The sequence below is a fragment of the Chelonia mydas genome, chromosome 6, assembly GCF_015237465.2.
Source record: "Chelonia mydas isolate rCheMyd1 chromosome 6, rCheMyd1.pri.v2, whole genome shotgun sequence".
Classification (NCBI taxonomy): Eukaryota; Metazoa; Chordata; order Testudines; family Cheloniidae; genus Chelonia; species Chelonia mydas.
The window spans coordinates 104,613,303-104,638,014 of NC_051246.2; the positions used below are offsets into that span (position 1 = coordinate 104,613,303).

A 24,712-nucleotide genomic window follows, 5' to 3' on the forward strand; every position below is an offset into this window, starting at 1 on the left:
GGCACTTAACAAATATGAAAGAATAAGAACAAGAATGGAAGAGACAGAGCTCTATCTCCAAATCAGAGATCACTGCTGCTCTGAAAGCTGACAGGAAAGGTGCTTTCCTAGAGATCTTTCCCACTTCAGCACGTATCCGTATTACCCCCCACATATCCATTTACATCTATACATAGACTAGAGATTAGACCTCTGGAAGTTTTTAGAGACCTGCATCACTTGCTGTAATTCAATGATGTCTTTGTTTTTCTTACATGGTATAGCAGTACCAGAAATCAGCACTCCACACTACAGACCCAATTCAGTGCCCAATTATGAGGCAAAAGCAATTGCATAACCAGGACGCTGGGGCTTTGGGTACAATTTACTGTAGCAAAACAGCAGGAAGGTCTGAAGTGGAGATCTGCACTCCCTCTTCAGGGGCAACTGAGCTTTGCTGTGCAGATAGCAAAAGGCCTGGGTGAAGATAGTAGGCCTCTTACTCCCGGTATCATGCAATCAGGTGTTCACAATGGCTACTCTAGCCCAGAACACTTACTTCAGACTCTGCATTGCAGTAATAGGCATTGCTCAGTAATGAACAACCTCCAAAACACATTGCTGTGTTCAAGTGGTTTACACGCTAGCCTGGGACTTTGAAAACCCAGGTCTCTGTGTTGCCACAGACCTCCTGTATGACCTTGGACAAATCATGTAGGGCCAGCTTCTAAGTTTATTAGTTGCCTAAAGATTCAGTTAGGCACTTAGTGTGATTTTCAAAAGCACCTGAGGTCCTCACTCCCATTGGTTTCAAAATCCCTTTGAAAATCCCACTATCTGCATTGTTAGGTGTCTAAATACCTTTAAAAGTTGGCCCTAGTCTCTCTATGCCTCAATTCCCTACCTGTAAAATGGGGAGAATAGCACTTTCCTACCTCACAGGCTTGTTGTAAGGATAAATACCAGATACCCCCCGATGTACATTAAAGAATGTGAGGTGCTCAAATACTATGGTAATTGGGGCTATATAAGTATCTTAGATAAATACAGTGACATCCCTTCCAGTCTTCTAATCCCCATGCCCTCTGATGCACGCTCCTCTCCCTGCCAGGTGCTATGGGAAGATGTGACCTCCGGTTGCCTTGGCACTACACATCATTATTGCAATTGTCTGTACAAAGTGTTCCTGTACAAACTATCAGCAGGTGATTGGCTGTCTCTGAATTGTATGTAGAAGGAACTGACCATAACCACAAGCTGAAGGTCTCCTTCCCCAGGAAGTCCAAATGCCACATCCTCTTTCTTGCTACATGTCTATGTGACCTGCATTTTGATACTCAATATTAGTCTGAATAGTCAGTGCATTGTGTGCCAGCTACTCCTTGTTTTTGGCAAAAGCGCCGGACTGAGCCCTATAATACCAATCTTTAGTCCTTGTCATCCATATGTCTCAGAACAAAAGTGGATAAATATCCCTGTTTTACAGATGGGAAAGCAGTCACAGACAGGTTAAATAACTTGCCCAGGATCATACAGCAAGGCAGTGGCAGAACCAAATACAGGACCCAAGTCTCCTGACTCCTAGTGTACTACACTGCCTCTTCTTTATATGAGTCATAATAAATCACAGTGAATTATTTAGAAAACCTATCAGTCTTTGGGCTCTGGCTCAGAACTGTAGAGAAGTCAATAGCCTTTCAAAAGAGGGATGACATAAGCTGAAAGGGAAACAACTAAAAATGACATTGTGAGCCCCTATACCCATCCTCTGATGTTCAGAACTTTTCGCACTGAATGATTAATTAACCCCTCCTAAGGGGAGTTTAGCCTTGTTGAATCAGACATCTCTGTATTTTGTTGGGATAGTTTTCAATATAAAGAACACTGAGGGCCCAGTTCAGCAACCTATACTCAGGTTGAGTAACATTCACATGTATTGTTCCATCAAAGTCACTGGGACTACTGAATGTAAGGATTTCAGGGCTTTCAATGATACTAACCTGATTAAGATGTTACCTCTGAAATATTAGACAACTTCTTTTGGGAACATACAGAATCCCCAGCTACTACCAAAGATGAGCCAAGCTTCAAAGTTTGAAATATAATTTTTCTCAAAAGTCAGGTGCTCAGCGGTGTTCAGATCTGGGACTTGGTTCAACCAATTGTAAACTAAGAACTAAGAAGCTCATAACTTTCAAACATTTGGGAATACTTGGATCTGGGATTTTGGTTTGGATGCATCTCTAGCAAAGGAATTGTTTATATTATGGGGCATTTAGAGACTATGGATGATGGGCTTAGTATAAAATAGCAGATGGATTAGATTGATAATCACAGGCAATTTTAAAAGTGTTAATTTTAGAAAGAAAAACCTGGAAATCTATTTACTTAAAATTGCTTAGCAAAAATTGACACACAATATATCAGGAAATATGTCTGTAATTCACAATATTGCCAGTTAACGGTGTAGCATCTATCTCTGTTAGTGTACAGCAACTACATAAAATAATCCTTTTTAATAGTATTTATCATTATCCTCTAAAAATATAATAGCTCAATATTTGCTGAAAGTAAGACCTCCATTTGTCATCTTAAAAGTATCTCTAAAAGTGGCCAATTCACAATGCCAATGCATAGCACATTCAAGATACTTTTTTAAAGTGCATTCAGGTACCAACTAAAGTAATTTTTCTATACCTTAGCTATAGAAGAGAAGTACAGGTAAATGACAAACCAGCTGCAGCAAAATGGAGGTGAAACCTGAAATGTTCAGTGAACCAGAGATGTAATTAAGCCTAATAGTATTACATTGTATTTCCATGGCACTGTCTACTAATGTTTCATATGCAAAGTTCATAAAACCCAGTATAGTTAAAACAGCAATTGAATCATATTAAAATATCAAGCTATTGCACCAGGCCAAAAGCCCCAATATAAAGTCTTTATTCTCCATTTAAAAGTAGTTACCTTCATGAACATTTTAAGGTCAAGAAACCGAGTACTGCATAGCCCCAGGGTTGCCGAAGAAAGAATATAGGCAGTGACTGCTCTACCTCTGCATACCCCCAGGACTCCCACCAACCATTCTTATCTAAAAACCAGAGCATCTTCAAGCATCTGAGAGCTTTCTTAGAGGTGCTGGTCACCCTTACCTCCCACTGAAATCAATAGGAATTGAAGAGAATCAGCACATTGCAGGATCAAGCCCTAAAAGGCTGAGCTATTGTACAGTGTCCAAAGCCTGCCAAGATAAACTAAGAGTCTGACCTTTGCTTTGCTCCACTGATAAAGTCATTTCCTTAAATATGGGCTATAAAATAAGATTAAATATTGCTTCTGGACTGAAAGGAAGGTGTCCAATGTAACCCCAGTGGCAGTACAATAGAATTTACTCCACTGACTCCCTGGTAAATGCCCTGCTTAATAGCGGTGTTTTCCAAGGAATAGATTCAGTGTAAAGCATTTCTAACCCATGGATTGATGAAACACTAGTTCATTTTAAAGCTGCACTTCAGAGATGTAAAATACTGCACTGTTTAATGGCTCATTATTACTTGCCAGGATTTATATTTAATTATAACGTGATATTTACTAGTATAAATACTAAGTTAATAGTGACAGCAATAATTGTAACTGTCATAAATTATTGTTATTGGATATATTGCTATTGGAGATATTAAGTTGATATTATTATTAGAGCTTCCCTGCTCTACGATAGCTGCTTAAAAATTACCCTTACCTAGTTATTTTAAATACATGCTCTTTAGCATTTTTTAAAAAAAATAATGCTTTCCTGAGGGCGGTGGTCCTGTGAACAGAACAGTTGCTTCTTTTCTTTTTCCACAGGGGTTTGTGCCAATTAAGAAGTGTCTCATGAATTGTCGAAATGAGGCACTCCATTGCTGGCCTTGTTAGACAACCTAGGGATTACTCATCAATAACTTCACTGAAGAGTTTTAATGTTTTAATCAGTAGCGTGAAATGCGTGCACAAATGGACTGTCATTCACACAGGGGAACAAACAGCTTCCGCTTAGCTAGCTTTAATAAAAAGAGAGGCATTCGATCCAAGCCACTGAAATATATACCTCAAAGCAGAAAGAGGAGTGTTCCAGTATAGAATCAGTTTAATACTCGAGATGCCCTCTGTCAGGGTTATTCAATCTCAAAATGGTGTAAGACTGCACCTTCTGCCATTGATAAGAGAACTCCCATTGACCTTAGTGGTGCACAATCAGGCCCTACGTTCTTACCTCCAAAATAAAGTAAAATTTATAAAAAGCTGCATTTTCAAGATAAAAGAAGTTTTAAGAATATGGATTTAGCAGCTACCAAAGATTTTAAAAAATCATCTGTAAGATCCTGATAACTGTAATGGAGGGGGCAACTTATCACTTGACTAATTGTAAACTGGACTGGACAAAACACTTCAAAATCTACTGTACCAAACAATCCTGAACAGGGAAGGTGATGGGCAACATGACCTAACAAGGCTTTTAGACAGATAGACAGTTAGATAGGATTACAGACACCCCATAAATGTGGAAATGTTTGCCACATGATCAATTGCAGAACCACATGATAAATGTATTGTCATGTACCTTTCATGGCCTCATCTGCTGCCTGCCCACTAATCCATCTCCCTAGGGTTCAGTAGACAATCCCAAACTCCTGAACAGTTCAAGCTGCTGCCTTTTATTCTGAATCCACCTGCCTGAGAAATCTTTCCTCTTTCCCCACCAACTATGGAATTTCCTCCTGCTGTGGTGAGGATTAGTCGCATTCAGTCCTGGGCCTGACCGCTGTTCTACACATAAAATGTCATGATTTTTAAAGTCTAATATCTTATAGCCCTGCAAGGATAGAAAAGGAGCCTTACGCTATGGAGGGGAAAACTTCGCATCTTCCAAATGAGACCCAACTTCTAGCCCTGGAAGATCCTCAAATAAAGGACTTTGAATTCATGGCATTTTTATGTATGAAAAAGCCATTATGGGTCAACTTTAGAGGTTTTTATAACTTCTTCTGTGTTCTATACAATTGGACTCACAGTAACTAAGGCACCTGCCTTTACAGGTGGAAGGATACCAAAGTCTGATGCTAATAACATTTTTTAAAACTCTAAAACACTTGTACAATAGTTTTTTTCTGTAATACATGAGACCCGAATACATGGTGGTGCTCAGGTTTTATTTAATATGCCATTTTTGGTTGACATTCTCAGGCCTCTGTACCAGACTTTCCATAGACTGATCTGTACCACTGCCTGTTTGCAGTAAAGAGCAACTTCAGCCTAGTGTTTCCAGTTTTAGGCTGAACCCAAAGAAAAGCCTGAAGACAAAAGTTTCCACTCTGTTTATACTACTGTAAATCCACACCAAATCTACTCCAACTTCAGTGATGTGATTCTGAGTGTATTCCAGTACGAGATATTCTGCATTCACACCCCTGTAAGTGAGAGAAGAATTTGAATCTGAACATTCTGAGGGCTTTTTGTATGGAAAAAGAATTCCCACTATCCTTTCCTGTTTTAAAGGCACACTCCATATTTTTAATACTGTTCACCTGGGATTTTTTCAAATTATATAGTTGTACTCTCTGCTTGCTTTTTCTATCATCCACCATGCGCCTAAGATCAATAATGCAGTAAATAATGATGTTTTTTTCACCCAAGTAAAAAAATTCACAAGTTTTTGACCCAGGGCTTGTCTATATGAACAAGTAATACATGGGAAACTGGGGTATAAACCTACCCTGTGCTAGCCTACTGTACACTAACTGTCCATGTGGATCCTGCTGACACGCACTAGAAGGTCCCCTGGTGTGCTTTGATCTACGCTGCTTTGAAACAGAAGTAGATCAACGCATACTGGGGAACCTTCAGTGCATTGCAGCAGGGTCCACACAGGCAGTTAGTGTGTGACAGGCTAGTGCAAGGTGGATTTATACCCCAGTTTGTCGCACACTAATTGTTCACCTAGACAAACTCACAACTGAATCTAAAGCTGAACCGTAACATGTGTCAACCAAACTTCAATCACTAGCCTAAACCTGAATCAGATCTAGAACCAGATGCCAATGCAATCACCTAGGACCATCTCTAGCTATAAGTATAATTTGCAAAAGACAATATTCAGTGTTAAGTGAATTTAGTGCTGGTGGAAGCGGACAGGTTGAAAGCCCTGAAGACCAAAGTATTCCACACTCATAACAGTTATAGTGTGCAAGTTGCCTCACAAAGTGCCTTGTCAGTATGTCCTGGAGAGATCATCTCTAGGAAATCAGAGACTAGGGGCCAGATTTCATGGGAGTTATGCACCTAACCTGCTTAGGTGCTTTTGAAAATCTCACTGCATGCCTATTTTCATCTTTCAGGATCTAAATTAGCTTTACAAATCTGGCCCTAGGACCTTACACAGGGAGTAAGTAACTCCCCTGTTGTGGCATCCTCATGTCAGGTGCTTGAACCCTTCATGACGGTGCAAAAAAATAACTGCTGAATTACACTAGCAGCTGACTCTTATTTGCTCCAACCAGGATATCAGCAGGCCTAGAGCCTCTCTCTCTCTCTGTAGGAAGAGAAAAGTAGAGTCTGGGACCTTATACAGAAAACCACAGAAACCCCCCCCAAGTTTAGGAATAAATCTTAACGTGAAGCTTATGTTTGGTTGTAATCTGAATTTCCAATAATACCAAACATCAGGAAGGGGGTCAGTCTGGGCTAAATACTGGGGGGTTAGATTCTGTTTAGAATTGGGATAGAACCACACGTGGTTACAAGGAGTTTGGCCTCTTTTGCCTATTCAATCTTTATCATCTCTGCTGGATCTGCCAGCAAGGGCAGAACTTAGTGCCAATGGACATGATGGTTTCTGTCATATGGAAACCTGATCCACGGCTCCCGGTTTAAGGTCACCAAGCTAATTGCACCATATTCTGTGAGTACTGTTTCCTGGGCTGGGTTTTAGCTAGATGTTAAAGTCTCTGAATCCTGTTACCATTTCCTGGAGCTGTCAATCCCCAGAATAAAGAAAATATATTCTGGAGAAAATAGGATGTTAATTTTGTTTTGTAAAATACAAACACCACTCATCAACACAAGTCTATAATTCACAGCTGTGTTACCCAAAGTGAAATGGCTTTTTGAGTTCAGCATTCTGCTTGTACTTAAAAATCTTAATAATCTTCTCGTTAGAGCAGCCTTTGGCAAAATATATTCTGTCAATTTAATTATCCTTACCAGGACTTTCTAGTGGCATGAGTTTATGTTGACCCACCCATCCTTCCTGCTATGCCACAGTTCTCCACCATTAATTCTCACTTCAGAAGTCTTATCAGATGGTAGATGTGTTCATCCCTGCAATGCCGGGTGCAAGGTGAAAGAATAACATCATCATCCCTCTATTAAAGTAACAATGTATTTGCTTGAAATTCTTTTGGAGGTCAGTCTCTGCTAAAATGTAAATCTGAGATTTCCCTTATACATGCTCTTATATCAAATTAGCCTCTAGCTCAAAACTGCTTAAAATTGTTCATTAAAATCCGAATTTTGCTGGGCAAGGTTTAATATTTTAATGACACTACTCAAAACAATATCGTTATGGTCAGAATAGCTATGGAGTCAGATTCACCCAAGCTGCGCAGGGAGGTGCAATTCCCCTGCACCCCAGAGGGATTCTCCCTAAGAGATGATGGACAGTGGGACCTTGGTGTTTTACTGGGCAAAGAAGCTTTAGTTGAAAGTCAAGGCTCTGTAGGTGGCTGCTCAGGGCATATGCTGGAGCATTATTTACTTGACTGCCCTAAGCAGGCCTTTTCCCTCCGCAGCCAGAGGTGGCAGGTTTGGATAATTTTTGGTGGTGCCCAGAATGGGTCCAAGTCCTGCCCCCCTGTGACGCAGCAGGGAGGGGGGAGTGTTGACTGGGAATGTGGCAGGGGAGTTTCAATGGGAGACCTGAGAGCCTATAACCTGAGCCAGGAGGGGGAGGGGGAGGTGACACCTCTGCCCAGGAATGTGAACAGAGGCTGCAGAAGGGAGCCTGCTGGGGAGGGTTTAGTTTCAGTTTGGGGCTGGGTGGTGGAACGCAGGGAACCCCAAGGCTGGGGTCTAAACTCCCTGCTCCCCTGGAAGGACTTGACTGAGGGGTTCTGGTTGTACCCACAAGCTCTGTTTGAGACTGTGTTCCTGTGGTCCAATAATCCTTCCATTTTACTGGCTGGCTGAGAGTCTCAGTGAATCCCAGGAAGAGGGGTGCAGGGCCTGGACTCCCCCACACTCCGTGACACGCCCCCACATTCCGTCTAAGGCTCTGGGAGAGTGTTTGGGTGCGGGAGGGGGTTTGAGCTCTGGGAGGGAGTTAGGGTGCTAGGTGCAGGCTCTGGGCCAGGGCAGGGGGTTGGGGTGCAGGAGGGGGTGCGGGCTCTGGGAAGGAGTTTGGGTGCAGGAGGGGTGAGGGGTTGGGCTCTGGGAGGGAGTTTGGGTGTGGGGTGGGGGCTCTGGGATGAGGCAGGAGGTTGGGGTGCAGGAGGGGGTGCGGGCTCTGGGAGGGAGTTTGGGTGCAGGAGGGGTGAGGGGTTGGGCTCTGGGAGGGAGTTTGGGTGTGGGGTGGGGGCTCTGGGATGAGGCAGGAGGTTGGGGTGCAGGAGGGGGTGCGGGCTCTGGGAGGGAGTTTGGGTGCAGGAGGGGTGAGGGGTTGGGCTCTGGGAGGGAGTTTGGGTGCGGGAGTGGGTTTGGGCTCTGGGAGGGAGTTAGGGTGCTAGGTGCAGGCTCTGGGCCGGGGCAGGGGTGCAGGAGGGGGTGCGGGCTCTGGGAAGGAGTTTGGGTGCAGGAGGGGTGAGGGGTTGGGCTCTGGGAGGGAGTTTGGGTGTGGGGTGCGGGCTCTGGGATGAGGCAGGGGGTTGGGGTGCAGGAGGGAGTCAGGGGGGGTCGGTGCTTACCTCAGGTGGTGCCAGCTTCTGAAAGTGACCCGCACACCCCTCTGGCAACTGCTCGGTGCTCGGGCAGTGCATGGAGGCACCCCCCAGGGCCGCAGGGACGTGCCAGCCGCTCCTCGGAGCGGCGCGGAGCGGGCGGGCAGGAAGCCGCCTTAGGCTGTGTCTACACTGCCACTTTCAGCACTGAAACTGTAGTCACTGGGGGGTGTGAAAAACACCCCCCCGAGCGACAAACGTTTTAGCGCTGAGAAGCGCCAGCATAGGCAGCGCTTTATCGCCGGGCGCGCAGCTACCACTCCTCGTTTGGGGTGGTTATTTTTTATCGCCGGGAGAGCTCTCCCGCAGCGATAAAGCGTGACTACGCTGCCCACGTCACAGTGCTGCTGAGGCCAGGCTGTCACGTGGCCAGTCCCACTGCGCTGCCGGTGGTGGCAGTTGCGGGCCCCCGGGCCCTTTCAAATAGCCCAGGGGCAGCAGGAGGGGCCAGGAACACGCGGGGGTGGCAGGCAGGGCCGGGGGAGAGACCCGGCCCGAAACATTGGTGTAGTTGGGCCCCTGGACCCATAATATTCATGAAACCCAGGCACCACCGGCCCATACAACTCGCCCCCCTGGTCCGCAGCACCTCCTGCTTTGTAGATGGAGGAGTCCACACTGGGTCCTCCAGCAGGGAGGAGATTGAACTTGTTTCTGCAACTGCAATATCCCTCCCACCCCACAGAGGACTATCTCCCATCAGAGGCCTTTGCGAGGACTTAGGTAGGTGGAAAAGCATAAATCCAAACTGTTCCTCAGTCTTTTGCCTCACAGTAATTTAGATTTCATCTTGCAGTTTTTTTCTACAGGAAATGACTAGTAAGAAGGATTATCCTATAAATGACTGAGCAGCCCAAACGACAACATTTAGCTGTAGCTCTGAATTGAAACTTCCCCCCATGCTGGAGGGGGTTCAGCCTGAGTTGCCCTTCAGATCCACCTTGGCTACAAATCCATACTGTGACAATCTATACTGATGTGGCCAAATCTATTTAGCCTTCCCAAAGGCCCACTGAATGAACCATGCAAGCTTTCACAAACTGAACTATATGTTTGGCCTGACACACACGCGAAAATGCTGCTCCATTTCTAGAAGGGTTTGTGGTTGGTTTGGGGTTTTTTTTTAGCATTTTCACTAGCTCAACTCATTAGTAAATTAGGCCCATTACTGTGGCCGAAATTCAACTCCACGAGTTTCAGAGAGAAAGGAAAAGATTTCCTGTTGAAAAACAAAATAGTGCAATTATAGCCTAGAGATGTGGAGTCCCCTGCAATGATGTAATTCATTTTGGCTTTGCACTGAATTGATGGTATTGTTATCTCAACTGAGAGCTTGGGACAGACTTTTCATGAGTTGTAAAGAGCTAACCATTTATGCACATGCAAGTGTCAACAAATCAATCGCTGGTATACATGGCTTCAGTTCACACACTAGCAATTATTTCAGCTAATTGTAAACTAGTGGGTGTTTAACTAACTGAATGTCAGCCAAACCAATACACTCCCCTATAGGGCCGTCCGGCTCTACTGCTGGGGCAGGTGTGGTGGTGATACCATGCCAGGCCTTTTGGGGATAGCTAGAGGAGGGACAGCAGATGTTGCTGATGCTGAATAAGGGGTGCAAGCAGAACAAAGAGCCTTTTTGCCCCCTTTCTCTTCCTTGCACGCTCTTGCAGGAGTCAATCACAATGTGAACCTTGCTTTTTAGAGAAACAAGGTGGGTGAGGTAATATCTTTTATTGGACCAACTTCTGTTGTGAGAGAAACAAGCTTCTGAGCTACACAGAGCTCTTCTCCAAACATGAACACAAGCTCTGTGTAAGCTCGAAAGCTTACCTCTCTCACCAACAGAAGTTGGTCCAATAAAAGATATCTCTCTCATCCACCTTGTCTCCCTAATATCCTGGGATCACCCTGACTACCACAACAATCTTGGTTTTTAGTCAGTTTTACTCAAGAAAAACTCCCATTGACTTCACTGAGCATTTTGTATCAGCTGAGACTTAAAGCCTTGATTCCCGATTTCTGAATTCTTCCCCCAGCATCTCAAATGAAGTGTTATCTTTGCAGCAATGCATCACTGAGAATCTTCCATGCTCCCACAATATTCAAGGACTGCCGAAAGGTGTGTTTTAGTTTCTGCTCAGTGAACATTATCTGAATTATCTTAACTCTTTGGGTCTGTAAAGCTGTGCTAGAAACCTTGCCCTGATTTTCTGTAGAGGGAATTAGCTGATCATGACTCCATCAGAGAAAATACAACATTTGCCTGTAATTATGTCTGACATGTGGTCACTACGTTTAACTATAGGTTTTGTGCAGTCGGTTTGTAATGTAATTATTCAATAAGAAAATAGTAGATGGAGCTCAACATTTGCCACATTGATCTGATACCCAAATGTCTCAACAGACACTAAATGCAATCTAATGCTCACATCATCCCCTCAAATACTCCTATTATTAACCATAATAAGGACATTCAAGGCCCACAATAACTGGATGTACAAAGAACTAGTACTTACTGAACTTTCACAATTAGTCTCAAACCACAACAGCAATTTTGGAATGATCTGGGAGTTATTTAAACCTCTAACAACTAATAGTTCTACAGCAAAGTGCTTTTAAGAATTGTATCTAGCAGTTTGTGGCCTTTGCGTGGGAAGCTTGACAAAGAGCTTTGAGAATCAGGACCTAAATCTTTTCAAAGTGCCTCAGGGTTCAGACTCGTTATCTTGTAAACATAAAGATCTTGTAATCTCCCTAGGCTGATGCTTCTTGCTGAGGCCTCTCTAGTCTTTCAACTTTAATGATTTCACAGTGATTGCACAGTGTGCAATTCTAGCATCAACCATTTAATAACAACCTGTCCTGTCCCTACACTGGCCTCTCCCCCTGAATGTTGTTTAGAGGAAACATCGATAACACGGATATTTAACAAGAATACTTGCACACTGTTGCAGAAGAGGGATTGCTGGAAACTTACATTAATTCATGGCACTTACGGTTTTGCTAGTCTAAAATTTACTAGGGAATGGGACGTGCAATTTATTTTTTGGATACATTTAAAACACAATAACTTGTTAAAAAATTAGTCATTTGGGGTTAGGTCACTTGGTTGTGTAAGGCTGGACTAGAATCTTGCCATCCAGTCTGAGTAAGGCTACCCCAGCAGCAGGCCTGGGAGTCACAATTTGTTTTAAGAACAGGAGTGCTTGTGGCACCTTAGAGACTAACAAATTTATTTGAGCATAAGCTTTCATGGGCTACAGCCCACTTCATCGGATGCATAGAATGGAACATATAGTAAGATATATATATATATAAACACATACAGATAAGTTGGAAGTTACCATACGAACTGTGAGAGGCTAATTAGTTAAGATGAGCTATTATCAGCAGGAGAAAAAAACTTTTGTAGTGATAATCAAGATGGCCCATTTAGACAGTTGACAAGAAGGTGTGAGGATACTTAACATAGGGAAATAGCTTCAATATGTGTAATGACCCAGCCACTCCCAGTCTCTATTCAAACCCAGGTTAATGGTATCTAGTTTGCATATTAATTCAAGCTCAGCAGTCTCTCCTTGGAGTCTGTTTTTGAAGGACTTTTCTGTTGCAAAATTGCCACTCTTAAATCTTTTACTGAGTGGCCAGAGAGGTTGAAGTGTTCTCTTACTGGTTTTTGAATGTTATGATTCCTGATGTTAGATTTGTGTCCATTTATTCTTTTGCGTAGACACTGTCCGGTTTGGCCAATGTGCATGGCAGAGGGGCATATATCTGGCTGGTAGCTGGCACATGATGGCATATATCACATTGGTAGATGTGCAGGTGAACGAGCCCCTGATGGCGTGGCTAATGTGATTAGGTCCTATGATGGTGTCACTTGAATAAATATGTGGACAATTTGTTTTCTGCTTCCCCCTTGTAATCTGTACCAGCCTCTTTCCTGGCACAGTTCAGTCCCACTTTGCACCAGCTCAGCTGTATTGGCCAATACGTTGACAGGTGGAACCACAATTCCACCTACTCCCACCCACCCGTGTGGGAAGGGGCGTAGCAGCACAACAGCAGCTCTTTGCTCTCCTGTGCAGTTTGGCAATGCAGGTAGCCCACACAGGAGAGCTCCTTACATCCCTCCCTCCTTTGTGCAGGTATGCAGCCAGGCTCATGGTTGAGGCCTTGGTGTACAAACCTATCAGGTCAGGGTTCAAATCTCAATTAAGGTCACAACATGATCAAAAATGAGTTTGCTCGTATGATTCTCCTCTGAAGAGATCACCATCAACCACCTCCATCTCTCTTCAAGAGGGGCCTGAGAGTAGAAAGCAGGGTTGCTACAAGTCAGGAATGAGGTACAGTTTACAAAGCTGTGTGGGGAGGCTCACTTGGCTCTACCATGTGTTTGTCCCTCTTTTTCAAGAGCACCAAGTTCATCAACACAATTTAATATAAAGAAATTTAAACGTGTGCTTTAGCGTGTTACACCAGCAATGCTCTGGACTAGTAGTTCTGTGGCATAATATATTGTGCTTAAAGGTCCTTATTCCTATACCATTGATGCACAACAATCTTATTAACTTCAATGAAATGATTCATGTGAGTGAAGACTACTGATGTGATTAGGTGCAAAGTTAGTAGCTCAGGTATAAGAAAAGGGAAGGCTGAGCGAAGTGATGTACTTTGTCTTTTGGGGTGGGGGTGGGGAATCAGGGGAAACAGGCTCAATATAAATGTACACAATGTCTTCTCAAATACTGAAAAAGATTTTTCCTTATATTTAAGACCTTGATCTCCTTTTTTCAAGTTGTCTGTACAAAGTATATTTTCCAAGGGTTCAAAGCACTATTATTTTGTTGCCTTAGACTTCTGTGGCATGGCAGAGAGACAAGACACTCTCCTAGCTGAAGATACACTGGAAAATTCTGTTCCTTTTCTCCTCTGTAGTACTAAACTTATGAAGGACCCTTTTTCACATGTTCAGTGAATGCCTCCTCACCCCCAAGTGCAAGACTTTGTCTTCTTTGCATTAGAAGAGGGATTTGGGAAGTAAGGCACCATTAGAACTTGCACCTTTAGGGACTGATAAATTGAGTAATAAATAGTCAAGAGATGCTACAAAATGGTTACATTTCCCTGCAGATAATAACTTGAAGGGTAATAGATGTGCATTGCAACACTGACCTCCCAAGGAGTTTACTAAAGGCAATGGTAGGAATTAATAGTGCAGGTTGCCTTTTTGGAGAGACTAATTTTCAAAAATATAGGCAAATTAGATAGATACTCTGGAATACAGAACTCCTTTCTGAAGGAACTAGAAACATCTAGGAGGAGAATCTAAACATTGCTACAAAGGCCCTAAAACAGCCCTTATGTGGGGAAAGCCCATGAAGGAGCCTGGGGATGCCACAAGGGATTTTCCTCCACATTCACCTAGGCCAGCCTATGTAGTGCCTGTTTTGTAGGGCTAACCCTGCCTCCACCTTCCAAGGGAACTATACTGCAAGGGGAGTCTGCTTCTGGGTACTGCCTCAGAACTCCTTGGTGTCAGAAACTGAGACATGGATGGTCAGGCCTAGTGGTTGGACCAGGGACCAGAGCCAGGGGCAGAGCAGGAATCAGGAACCAATAATGGGGTTGGAACAAGGCTGGAGCAGGAAGCAGCTGGGACTGGAACAGGAGCAGTCTGTCAGAACCACCAAGTGGCAGGGGATACTCCTGGTGACGTAGCAACATTGAGCAGACTGGAGTGTCTGCTCTTATGTGGAGCCTATATCCCTGGCCTTGGGGTCACCCGGATAGACCTTTGCCTGTGGATTGGCTGAGCCCTAGTTGATTATGTGGAGCCCTGAGGTAATCATACTCAGGGATGGCTCATCAGGCAAAGACTCAGAGAGCACTCGTTAAGCTCAAAAATGACTCATTAAATTACCCCCTCTTCAAAAGATGCCTACCAGGTATCTTTGGGCCAAGTTTATCAGGGTGTGACCAATAGAATTCTTGAAGCAGTTCAGGTGCATGTGTATTTTGGCTGGCTCCCATGAACGATCAGCTGGACCATAACCCTCCCAATCAACAGAGTACTTGAGCTTTCCTCAAGAGAATTTTGGAGTCCAAGATCTGCTTCACTAGATATTCCTCAAGCCCTTGGACTATGATGGGTGGAGATGGCAGTTGTACTCATCCGAGGAAGGAGTTGTCAGTGTAATTTTTCAGCAAGTAGATGTAGTATACTGGGTGCATTTTCATCGCTCTAGGCAGTTGGAGTTTGAAGGCCACAGGGCTGATCTGCTGGATCACCCAGAATTGGACAAGATATCGATAATCTAACTTCCTTGAAGGCTGGGTAGAGTCAAGGTATTGTGTTGGAGCCATACTTTATTTCCAATTGCAATTTGAGGGGTTGCCCACTGATGAAGTTCACTGTAATGCTTGTAATCTCTTTTGGCTGACTCTAGGTAGGTTTTTGGTTCTTCGTGGATGCAGTGAAGATGTCTGAGAAGGTTGGAAACTGCAAGCACATAGGAGGCTTGTGGCATGGATGGGTGAAACCAAGGGTGGAAACTGTATTTGTCATAAAAAGGACTCTGGCAGGTTGATCAATGGTCAGAATTATTGTGTGTGAATTTGGTGAAGGGAAGGAGGGCATTGGCAGTGGAATCAGAGCACCAATAGGTTAGTGTGGGGGAATCTTCATCTGAGCACAAACATCATGGGAGTCAATGTAGGACTTAATGTACACATGTAGTTTTGGCCACCAGAAATATCGAGAGAACAGCCTCAATATTTTCCAATGGTTGGCCAGGGGCAAAAATTGTAGCAGAGCTGGAGTATTGCTGAACGTGGTTCATCATCAGGGACATAGATCCAGTCCCTAAACATGAGAAACCCATTCTTGGCAGAGAATTTTGAGTCAGGAGCTAAGTCTTTACAGGTTGACATAAAAGATTGACATTTACTACAAATGGATCATAAGGTAGGAAGGGCTTCACAAGAGAAAGCAAGTCATTGTTCACCATCACATGGGTGAAATGGCAGGGTTTCAGTACTCTGGCAGGTTCAGAACCCTTATTTTTCTTGTCCAAGTACTCACCCTTTCAGGACAAGCAACAAAGAGTCCTGTGGCACCTTATAGACTAACAGACATATTGGAGCATAAGCTTTTGTGGGTGAATACCCACTTAGTCGGATGCATGTCATGGAAATTCCCAGAGGCAGGTATAAATATGCAAGCAAGAATCGGGCTAGGGATAACGAAGTTAGTTCAATCAGGGAGGATGAGGCCTTCTTCTAGCAGTTGAGCTGTGAACACCAAGGGAGGAGAAACTGCTTTTGTAGTTTGCTAGCCTTTCACAGTCTTTGTTTAATCCTTTCAGGACAGTTTATCTGGTTTACCATTCTGGGTATATGGGTGACAGGTCAGAGTTAATCTGAACCTGAATTAAAAAAAGGGACCATTGGATGCTGGTTGAGAGCCCTTGAAGTTCACGGGTACTCCAAGTTCTTGTGGTCTGTATATATCTGGACCAGGAAATGTGAATCTTCCAGGTGGTGATGCCATTCCTCAAAAGCAACCTTGATGGCCACTTGTTCTTTGTCACAGAATTCATAGTTTTCTTCCATGGCCATCAGTTTCTGGGAATAAAATGCACAAGAGAGGAGCACGTTCTGGTGCCTGTGCTGTTGTGACAACACTGCTCTGATCACATAATCGGAGGTGTCTGCTTCAACAATGAAGGGTTTTGCCAGGTCCAAATGTACCAAAATGAGTGCTGATGTAAATGCTTCCTTTGATCTATTAAAGGCAAATTGGGCTTCATGAAGCCAACTAAATGAGGTATTCTTCTGGAGCAGCAGGGTAATTGGGGTCACCGCCTTCAAAATGTCTTTGATAACTTTTTGGTAAAAATTGGCAAACCCCAGGAAGCACAGGACATCACAGACATTCCTTGGGGCTGCCCAATCCACAATTGTGAACATGCTGCAGGGATCCATACCTTTTCCATCAGAGGAAATGACATAGCCTAAGAAGTCAAGAGAAGAGCTGTCAAACTCACACTTCTTGGGTTTTCTGTGCAGGCTGTACACTTGTTGGTCATGAAGGGTTTGACTTTCCAAGAAGATAAAGAGGTCATTTAGGTAGATCCCACGGTCTAAAACATTCCTGAAAATATCATTGACAAAGTGCTGGAATGTGGCTAGGGCATTGGAGAGACCGAAAGGCATAACTAGATATTCAAAATGACCATCATGGGTGCGAAATGCTGTTTTTCATTTCTTGCTCTCCCAGATATGGACTAGGTTGTAAACCCATGAAGATTGAGTTTGTTAAATATCTTGGTGGAACCGATCCTTTCTAACAGCTCGTTGATCAATGGCAAAGCCTACTTGTTCAAGTCATGATGGTCCACATAAAGGTACAAGGAGCCATCCTTTTTCACAAACAAAACTGGGGCCTCAGCAGGAGATGTGGTTGGACAGATGAAGTTCTTTACAGGTTTCTTGTCAAGGTATTCTCATAGGGCCCTGAGTTCTGGTTCTGATAAGGAGTAAATCCAGCCAAATGGAATTTTAGCCCCAGGGTGGAGATGGATAGGACAATCGTAGGGTGTGGGCAGGGCCAAAATATCAGCATTCCTTGAATCAAATATGTCAGCAAACTCTTGATATTTCACAGGGATTAATGAGCTGTTGGTTCCTTGAATCTGCTGGGCACAGAAGGCAGTAGGCTTCTCAGCACTGGTTCTTGTTTCATTGGCCTCTGACTCACCTAGACATGATTGTCCACAGTAGCTCAACTCAACTCATATCTTGAGCTTCTTGCATGAGATGTGTGGATCATGCACTGAGAACTAAGGAATACCAAGCATGATCAGAAAGCATGGTGACATAATTAAATTGAACTGCAGAGTCTCTTCGTGATCTCAGATTTCAACCTAGATCCAGAGTGGGCTTCCTTTGCACCAGAAGTTGTGTAGACTTAGTGAATCCAGCATCCATTAAATTACTAGAAGGCACCAGAATCCACTAGTGCATGTTGGGTGAAATTCACCCCAGATGTAGCTGGGACCCAGAGACAGAGCAAGACCTGATGGTTTGGAGGATGACAATTCATGGCTGCTAAGAGGGGACTTGCTTGGAGGACTCGACTCTGAGGTTACGTCCAGTCACTAACTCTCGAATGGTGCTGGATGTGATCATTTCCCCAGGTCTGCCAAAGGTCTAGATTTAAGGAGGCACTCATGGCAAACTGGCCCTCCCCCCCAAAATACAGGTAAAGATGGTTCTGCTGCTGATATGCCTTCTCCTGATCTGTGAGCTATCTTTGCGTCACATCAATCTGCATAAGCTCCAGCTCTGGGACACCTCGATGGGATGGCTGGAACAAAACAGGACGAGGCTAGAGTTTTCTTGGCATCACTGGAACAAACAACTGTGAATCTGGAGGCACAGTTCAATATATGAGTCCAAACTAATGGGAGATTTGACCTGTGCCAGTTAATCTTTCATGTCATAGTTCAGAGCCTGGTAGAAATAGTAAATCTGTGCTGCCTCGTTCCACTCTGTATTGCGGACCAGATGCTAAAAATGGGCAGATAGGCTGAGATGGGCTGATGGCCTTGGTGGAGAAACTGCAGGGTGGATTTGGTGGTACAGGTGTGATTTGGATCCTCAAATATTACAGACAAGGCCTGGATGAACTTGCCGATTGGATTGGTCTGTTCCAGGAGCGGTGAGGCCTCCCAGGGCTTCCAGGGCCAGCCCACAACATTTAGGCACCTGCGGCGGGGAGCTCAAATGATGCCCCCATGCCCCCTCGCTTGGGCCAAAACTTTGAAAGGTCTCAATTCTGCCTTCTTCCTGTTCTACTCCTCTCATGGTACTACTCTGCTACTTACCCCAATAAAGGAGAACTAACAACTTAAAATGCCTTGTTCAAAAATTTTAAGTAACACTTAGCTTTCAAATGCCTGAACAGCAAATGTAACTTTTCTTGTCTGCATAGTAAACACTGGCATTTTTATCTGTTTGAATAATCAAAGTGGTGCTTTCCATGCCTTCTTGGTTGCAAAGATTTGAACTGCTTCCTGCTGAAGGTCCACAGTCTGGGCCACCTCATGCTCTACTGAGATGGTTGCAAGGCCGATTGTGGAGCGTAGATGTGTTTTTATTAACTTCAGCTTGGAGAAGCTGCGTTCTCCACTGGCAACTGTCACAGGAAGTGTTAGAAGAATGCGCAGAGCAACAAAAGCATTTGGAAAGAGGGTGGTCATCTTATTTGTGCGCATATATTCCAGAACAGTCTTTGGAGTTGATCCTGCTGAAATGTATCTTGAAAGGGCTTTCAGTTCATCACCTGAATCACTCGCATCAATATCGCACATGTCAGCATGTGTCAACACTGTGTCTAGTGCCCTGCATTGCTGGTATAGGTCTTCTTCAGGTATAGTGAGGAGTTTTGGAATATCATACAACATCTCAAATACACTGCTGTGTTCCTTGAGCTGCATGAAATGTTCTGCAACTGACTGTATTGCACAATCTAGCACCTGGTTAAAGAATTCAACTTTGAGTTGTTGTTTGGGGTCTTTTATGGGATTATCCCGTGCCTCGTAATCAAAACGTCTTCTTCTTCGGTGACTCTTGTATTCTTGAATGGGTGGGAAAATAGCTTCAGTGTGAAATTCCTCTGCCAACTTCTGTGCACTCTTCAGAATGTTTTGAAATCCCTCATATAACCGGTAAGACTGTAGGTATGACTTTGCTTTGTCCAGTTGTTCCATTGCTCCAGATACATCAAGGTCAACACCTTGGAGTCTCTTGCTTACAACATTTATTTCAAACAGTATGTCATGCCACAACACTGAGCCACACAGAAATTTGAAGTTATGTATGTTTCTGGTGATTCCATTTCCCTCTGCCACTGTTCTCCCACGAACAGTTCCTGTCATAGTATTATCCTCCATAATGGCAACTATGGCATCATCTATCTTCCCAATTTGGTGTTTGATAGGTTTTATCGCCTCCACTTGATTTTCCCATCGTGTGGCACTCAGTGGCTTCAGTGTCAGAGAGGATGTTCTCAGATGTTGCTTCAAAATTTGCCATCAATGAGTTGATGCAGAAAAAAATACATAGATGCCTTGAATTACATAAAAAAATGTAAGCAGCCTCACTAGAAGCTGATGCTGCATCACTGACCACCAAGTTCAATGAATGAGAACTGCATGGGACAAAAAAAGCTCGAGGGTTTAACTCTTGAAACCGTGTCTGCACTCCTCTGCTCTTTCCTCTCATGTTGGCGCCATTATGGTAGCCCTGACCTCTCATGTCATCTATCGCAATTCCCATATCTTCCAGGTTTTTAAGCACATTTGTCATGCCAGCTCCTGTAGTATCATCAATGTCAATAAATTCTAGAAAATGCTCTCTGACAGTCACCATTAAAGAGACATTTTCACTAGGTTCTGTTGTTGTTACAAAACACACTATTAAAGTCATTTGTTCCATATGGCTGATGTCAGGTGTGCAATCCAGAATAACAGAGTAATATCTTGCTGACTTCAGATCTGCCACAATCTTCTGTTTGACTTTTGTTGCCAGTAACTGTATGATCTCATTTTGACTTGTTTTTCCAAGGTAGTGGTGTGTGTACATTTCTTGGGTGGTGACTCTTCTTAGATGCTCCTGCAGTACAGCATCAAACTCAGCCATCAGCTCTGCAATTTTAAGGAAGTTTCCATTGTTTGGCACATACAGCTGATCTGAAGTGCCATGCAGTGCTAGCTTTTGGGTAGCAAGCATTCTCACAATGGCAATGAGCCTTTTCAGAACATTTTGCCAGTAAAGAGACTCCGATGCAATCTTCTCTTGATGCTGATCATCTATGGTGGCCTTTAACCTTGGTCTCATCTCAAGCTCTTTCCACCTATGGAATGCACTCTGGTGATTTACTGCCTTCTCATGGCATGCCAGATTTCTAGCCAGATTTGTTCAGTCCTTTGTTCCTGTAGAACCCAATGTGGCTGGAACATTAGACTGGAAGAGCTGGCAACAAAAACAGTATGCAGCATTCTGGGTTTTTGAGTACATAAGCCATGGCCTCTTCACTTTGTCACCACTAGGGATTTCACATCAGTAATGTGTTGGATGGAAACTTCTATTTTCATTGTCTTTGGGGAACATGAAGTTTTTCACTTGCTGTGGCCCATGCAGTACAAGGAAGTCCCTCAGGCTACGGCTCAAGTGGGTCCACAGTCCTGGATCATCTAGACTTAAGGAACCCAACTCAGCAGCAGCTGTTTCTTGCGCCTCCACGACACTCTTCTCTGATCTACACTTTTCTTCAAGAACGTGCATGGTTACATCCATTTGAGATGGAGATATGGATGCTGCAGTAGTTGCCAGGTCACCTGCACTCTGACTAACTGGAAGATCAGGCATCTCCTCACCACTCACATCCTCACTGGGTCCAGAAGGTTCATCATGAACATTTGCGTCTATGTATTTCAGGAGAGTTCCTTCCTGCTTAGATAGAAAAACTTCCTTTGCTTTCTTTTTTTCCTGAATGCTGCCCCAGAGGGGCGTTTTCTTCTTTCACTCATGACTGCTGTTCTGTGCCAGCAATAGTGGATCTCAACACTCAGTTGAAGGGGACAAATAAGCAGGCTGGTAGGAAGGCCTGAGTGAGGGAAGATATCAAAGTCTCAAGGGCCTAACTGGCTCCTACTACTTCAATTGACTGCCTGTTCTCCTCAAGTGGGTTCAGGGAAGCAGCAGGAAACAGGAAGCTTCCTGGGAAGCTGGTGTTAATCAGTCCAGGCTCCTGGGGGTGCTAGAGAGGTACATAAGAGGCTTCTCCTCGTCTCTCTCCCTGCAGCTCCTGCTGCTTTCTGTTATTCCCTCTCACCTTTTCTCCTGCCTGCCTGTTATGTCTCTTGTGCCCTCCTTCCTCCAGCATAGCACTCCACCATCTCTGTGCATCTAGAGCAGAGAGAATACATATGCACCAGCAGCGGACACAATTTTCTACACTCTGGGTCCTAGTTGTGCTCCCCCCACAGTCTGGCACCTGAGACAGCCGTCTCAGTTCACCTCATGGTAAGGCCAGCCCTGAGGGCTTCAGCAGTCAATAAACTGATAATAAGCCCCAGCTTGGTCTGATCATCAGGATAGATCGCAGGATGCATCAGGAACAAAAGGCAAAACTAGTTCTGAAAACCACAGAACTTTTGGTGGTTCCAATCAAATCTTTCTGGCAGTGGAACCTTCAGGTACCATAGCTGGCTGTACTAGGGTTACTGTGGCTGCCAGGATCTGTGAACAGTGAGAGGCATTCTCCAGATGCAACTGGGCAACTTGACCCCGAAGGCTTTGGACCAACTCTGTCATCTCTGGAGCATTGTCAGCAGTTGGAGGGAAGTGATTATTCCCCTCTATTCTGCACTGGTGAGGCTGCATCTGGAGTATTGTGTCCAGTTTTGGGCCCCCCACTATAGAAAGGATGTGGACAAAATGGAGAGAGTCCAGCAGAGGGCAATGAAAATTATTAGAGTGCTGGGGCACATGACTTACGAGGAGAGGCTGAGGGAACTGGGCTTATTTGGTCTGCAGAAGAGAAGAGTGAGGGGAGATTTGATAGCAGCCTTCCACTACCTGAAGGGGGGTTCCAAAGAGGATGGAGCTCGGCTGTTCTCAGTGGTTAAAGATGACAGAACAAGGAGCAATGGTCTTAAGTTGCAGTGGGGGAGGTCTAGGTTGGATATTAGGAAAAACTGTTTCACTAGGAGGGTGGTGAAGCACTGGAATGGGTTACCTAGGGAGGTGGCGGAAACTCCATCCTTAGAGGTTTTTAAGGCCACTTGACAAAGCCCTGTCTGGGATGATTTAGTTGGAGTTGGTCCTGCTTTGAGCAAGGGGTTGGACTAGATGACCTCCTGAGGTCTCTTCCAACCCTAATCTTCTATGATTCTATCTCAGTGATGAGCATTCCAGGGGTCTCCATCTCAGCTTCTGGAGGCAGGCACAAAAGGAAGCAGTCTGCACAAACTATCAGAAACTGAGAAGTGGATGGTCATGTGTAGTGGTTGAGGCAACAGTGATCAGGTCTAGTGGTTGGAGCAGCTGTCAGGCCTAGTGGTCAGGCTCTGGACTGGAGCCAAGGGTCAGAGCAGAAATCAAGAATCAAGAGATGGGTTGGAACAAGGCTGGACCAGGAGCAGACACAGGCTGGGACTGGGCCAGACTGTCAGAACCACCAAGCAGCTGCTCAATGGTAGCGACGTTGAGCAGACTTGGAATGGCTTCTCTCATTGGAAGCCTGTATCCCTGGCCTTGAGATCACCTGGTTAGACCTTCATCTATTGGCTGAGCTCTGGTTGATTGATGTGGAGCCCTCAAGTAATCAGGCTGAAGGATGACTCGTTACATGAGGGTGTGTGAGGGGAGTTCCGCAGCACAGAAATGATTCATGCAAAAATTAAACTCAGTTAAAAGTTAGATTCAGTTCCTATTAAATATTATTATGGAATCTTTGCAGGGTTAGTAGAGGTCCACTGTGACCCAGCCTTAGGTATGCAATCACCTGCCCTACCCTCTCGCTCAACCTCATGTTGTCTGGAGATTAGGAGTTCACAGAGGCAGCACTCTCCATTTTCACACCTCCTGGCTGGGGATCCGCATTGTTTTCATTCCCTCTGCCTGACCACCTTATTCCTGGCAATGTAAGACTCCCAAAACAGTGGAAACAACACATTTCTACTGTCCTATGGCGCAAGCTGTAGAGACCATTTCAGAGATTCACACTCCAAACTCTAGAAAAATCTCTTTGTGGAAGTGCAGAAGCAATTTGGTATGGGTGGGCTGAGCTATTGTGTTCTTTCATGGTATGGGCCCAGCGGTCCACAAACCTGTATGTGATGGGAGAAGTGGCCTCCAACTACTACCCCTGCCTAAAACTTGTAATAGCAGTGGCATAATGGGCGTGCATGAGCAAAATTTCACTGGGCCTAGGGCAAACTCCTAACACAAGCCCCCATCCCAGCCCACACAGATAAAAAAAAACGTACAAACATACTCACTGAGATTATATAAATAACATTTAGTTGAACTCAAACATCCAAAATTTAGCCTGATTTTTCCCCCCTCACAGTGATGGCCTTGTGACCGGGGCCTGGTAAATTGTACCCATTTCCCCCCATTTACTTGGAGTTTGTGTGCACCAGTTGAGTGGTGTTGGGAATATGCATTTTGTGCCTCCACGCTTCATATATATATGGCTGAAAGCACAGTCTGCTTGCTTGGGCTTTTCACTCTTGACATGTCTCTCACCGTTACTGTACTTTTAAATAATCAAGTTACAAATAACAGACCAGGCCGACAACTGGTTTAAACAGGCATAGCTCTATTGACTTCAACTGAGCAAAAACTAACTCCAGTCATATTGTTTATCTTTTAGCTTATTCATGGAGACTGATTTGTTTGTGGTGTACATAAGGGAAGGTACATAAAGATCTCTAAGCTGCAGACCCAGTAACAAGTGAGTCATAAAATATTTTAAAATGATCAAGCAAATAAGGGAAAAATATAGAAGACAAGGTGGGGAATACATTCCCTGAGGCTAGGTCATTAGTGAGTCATTTAGCGCAAGGGAACACAAAGCTTAATGAGGTGAAGGATTTTCTCTGGCTCCTCTACAAAAACAGAACATTATTAATTGATCAGCAAATACGTTTCTCCCTTTACCAAGAACCTTTTTTCCCCAT

The 24,712-nt window shown here is 44.3% G+C and overlaps 1 protein-coding gene across 2 annotated transcripts in view; it reads right to left on the reverse strand.

The window, feature by feature from the left end:
* The window catches only part of PRIMA1 (proline rich membrane anchor 1), an 85,067-nt gene that overhangs the window by 47,766 nt on the left and 12,589 nt on the right, over window positions 1-24,712 (reverse strand). The gene's annotated exons all lie outside the window — the stretch shown is intronic.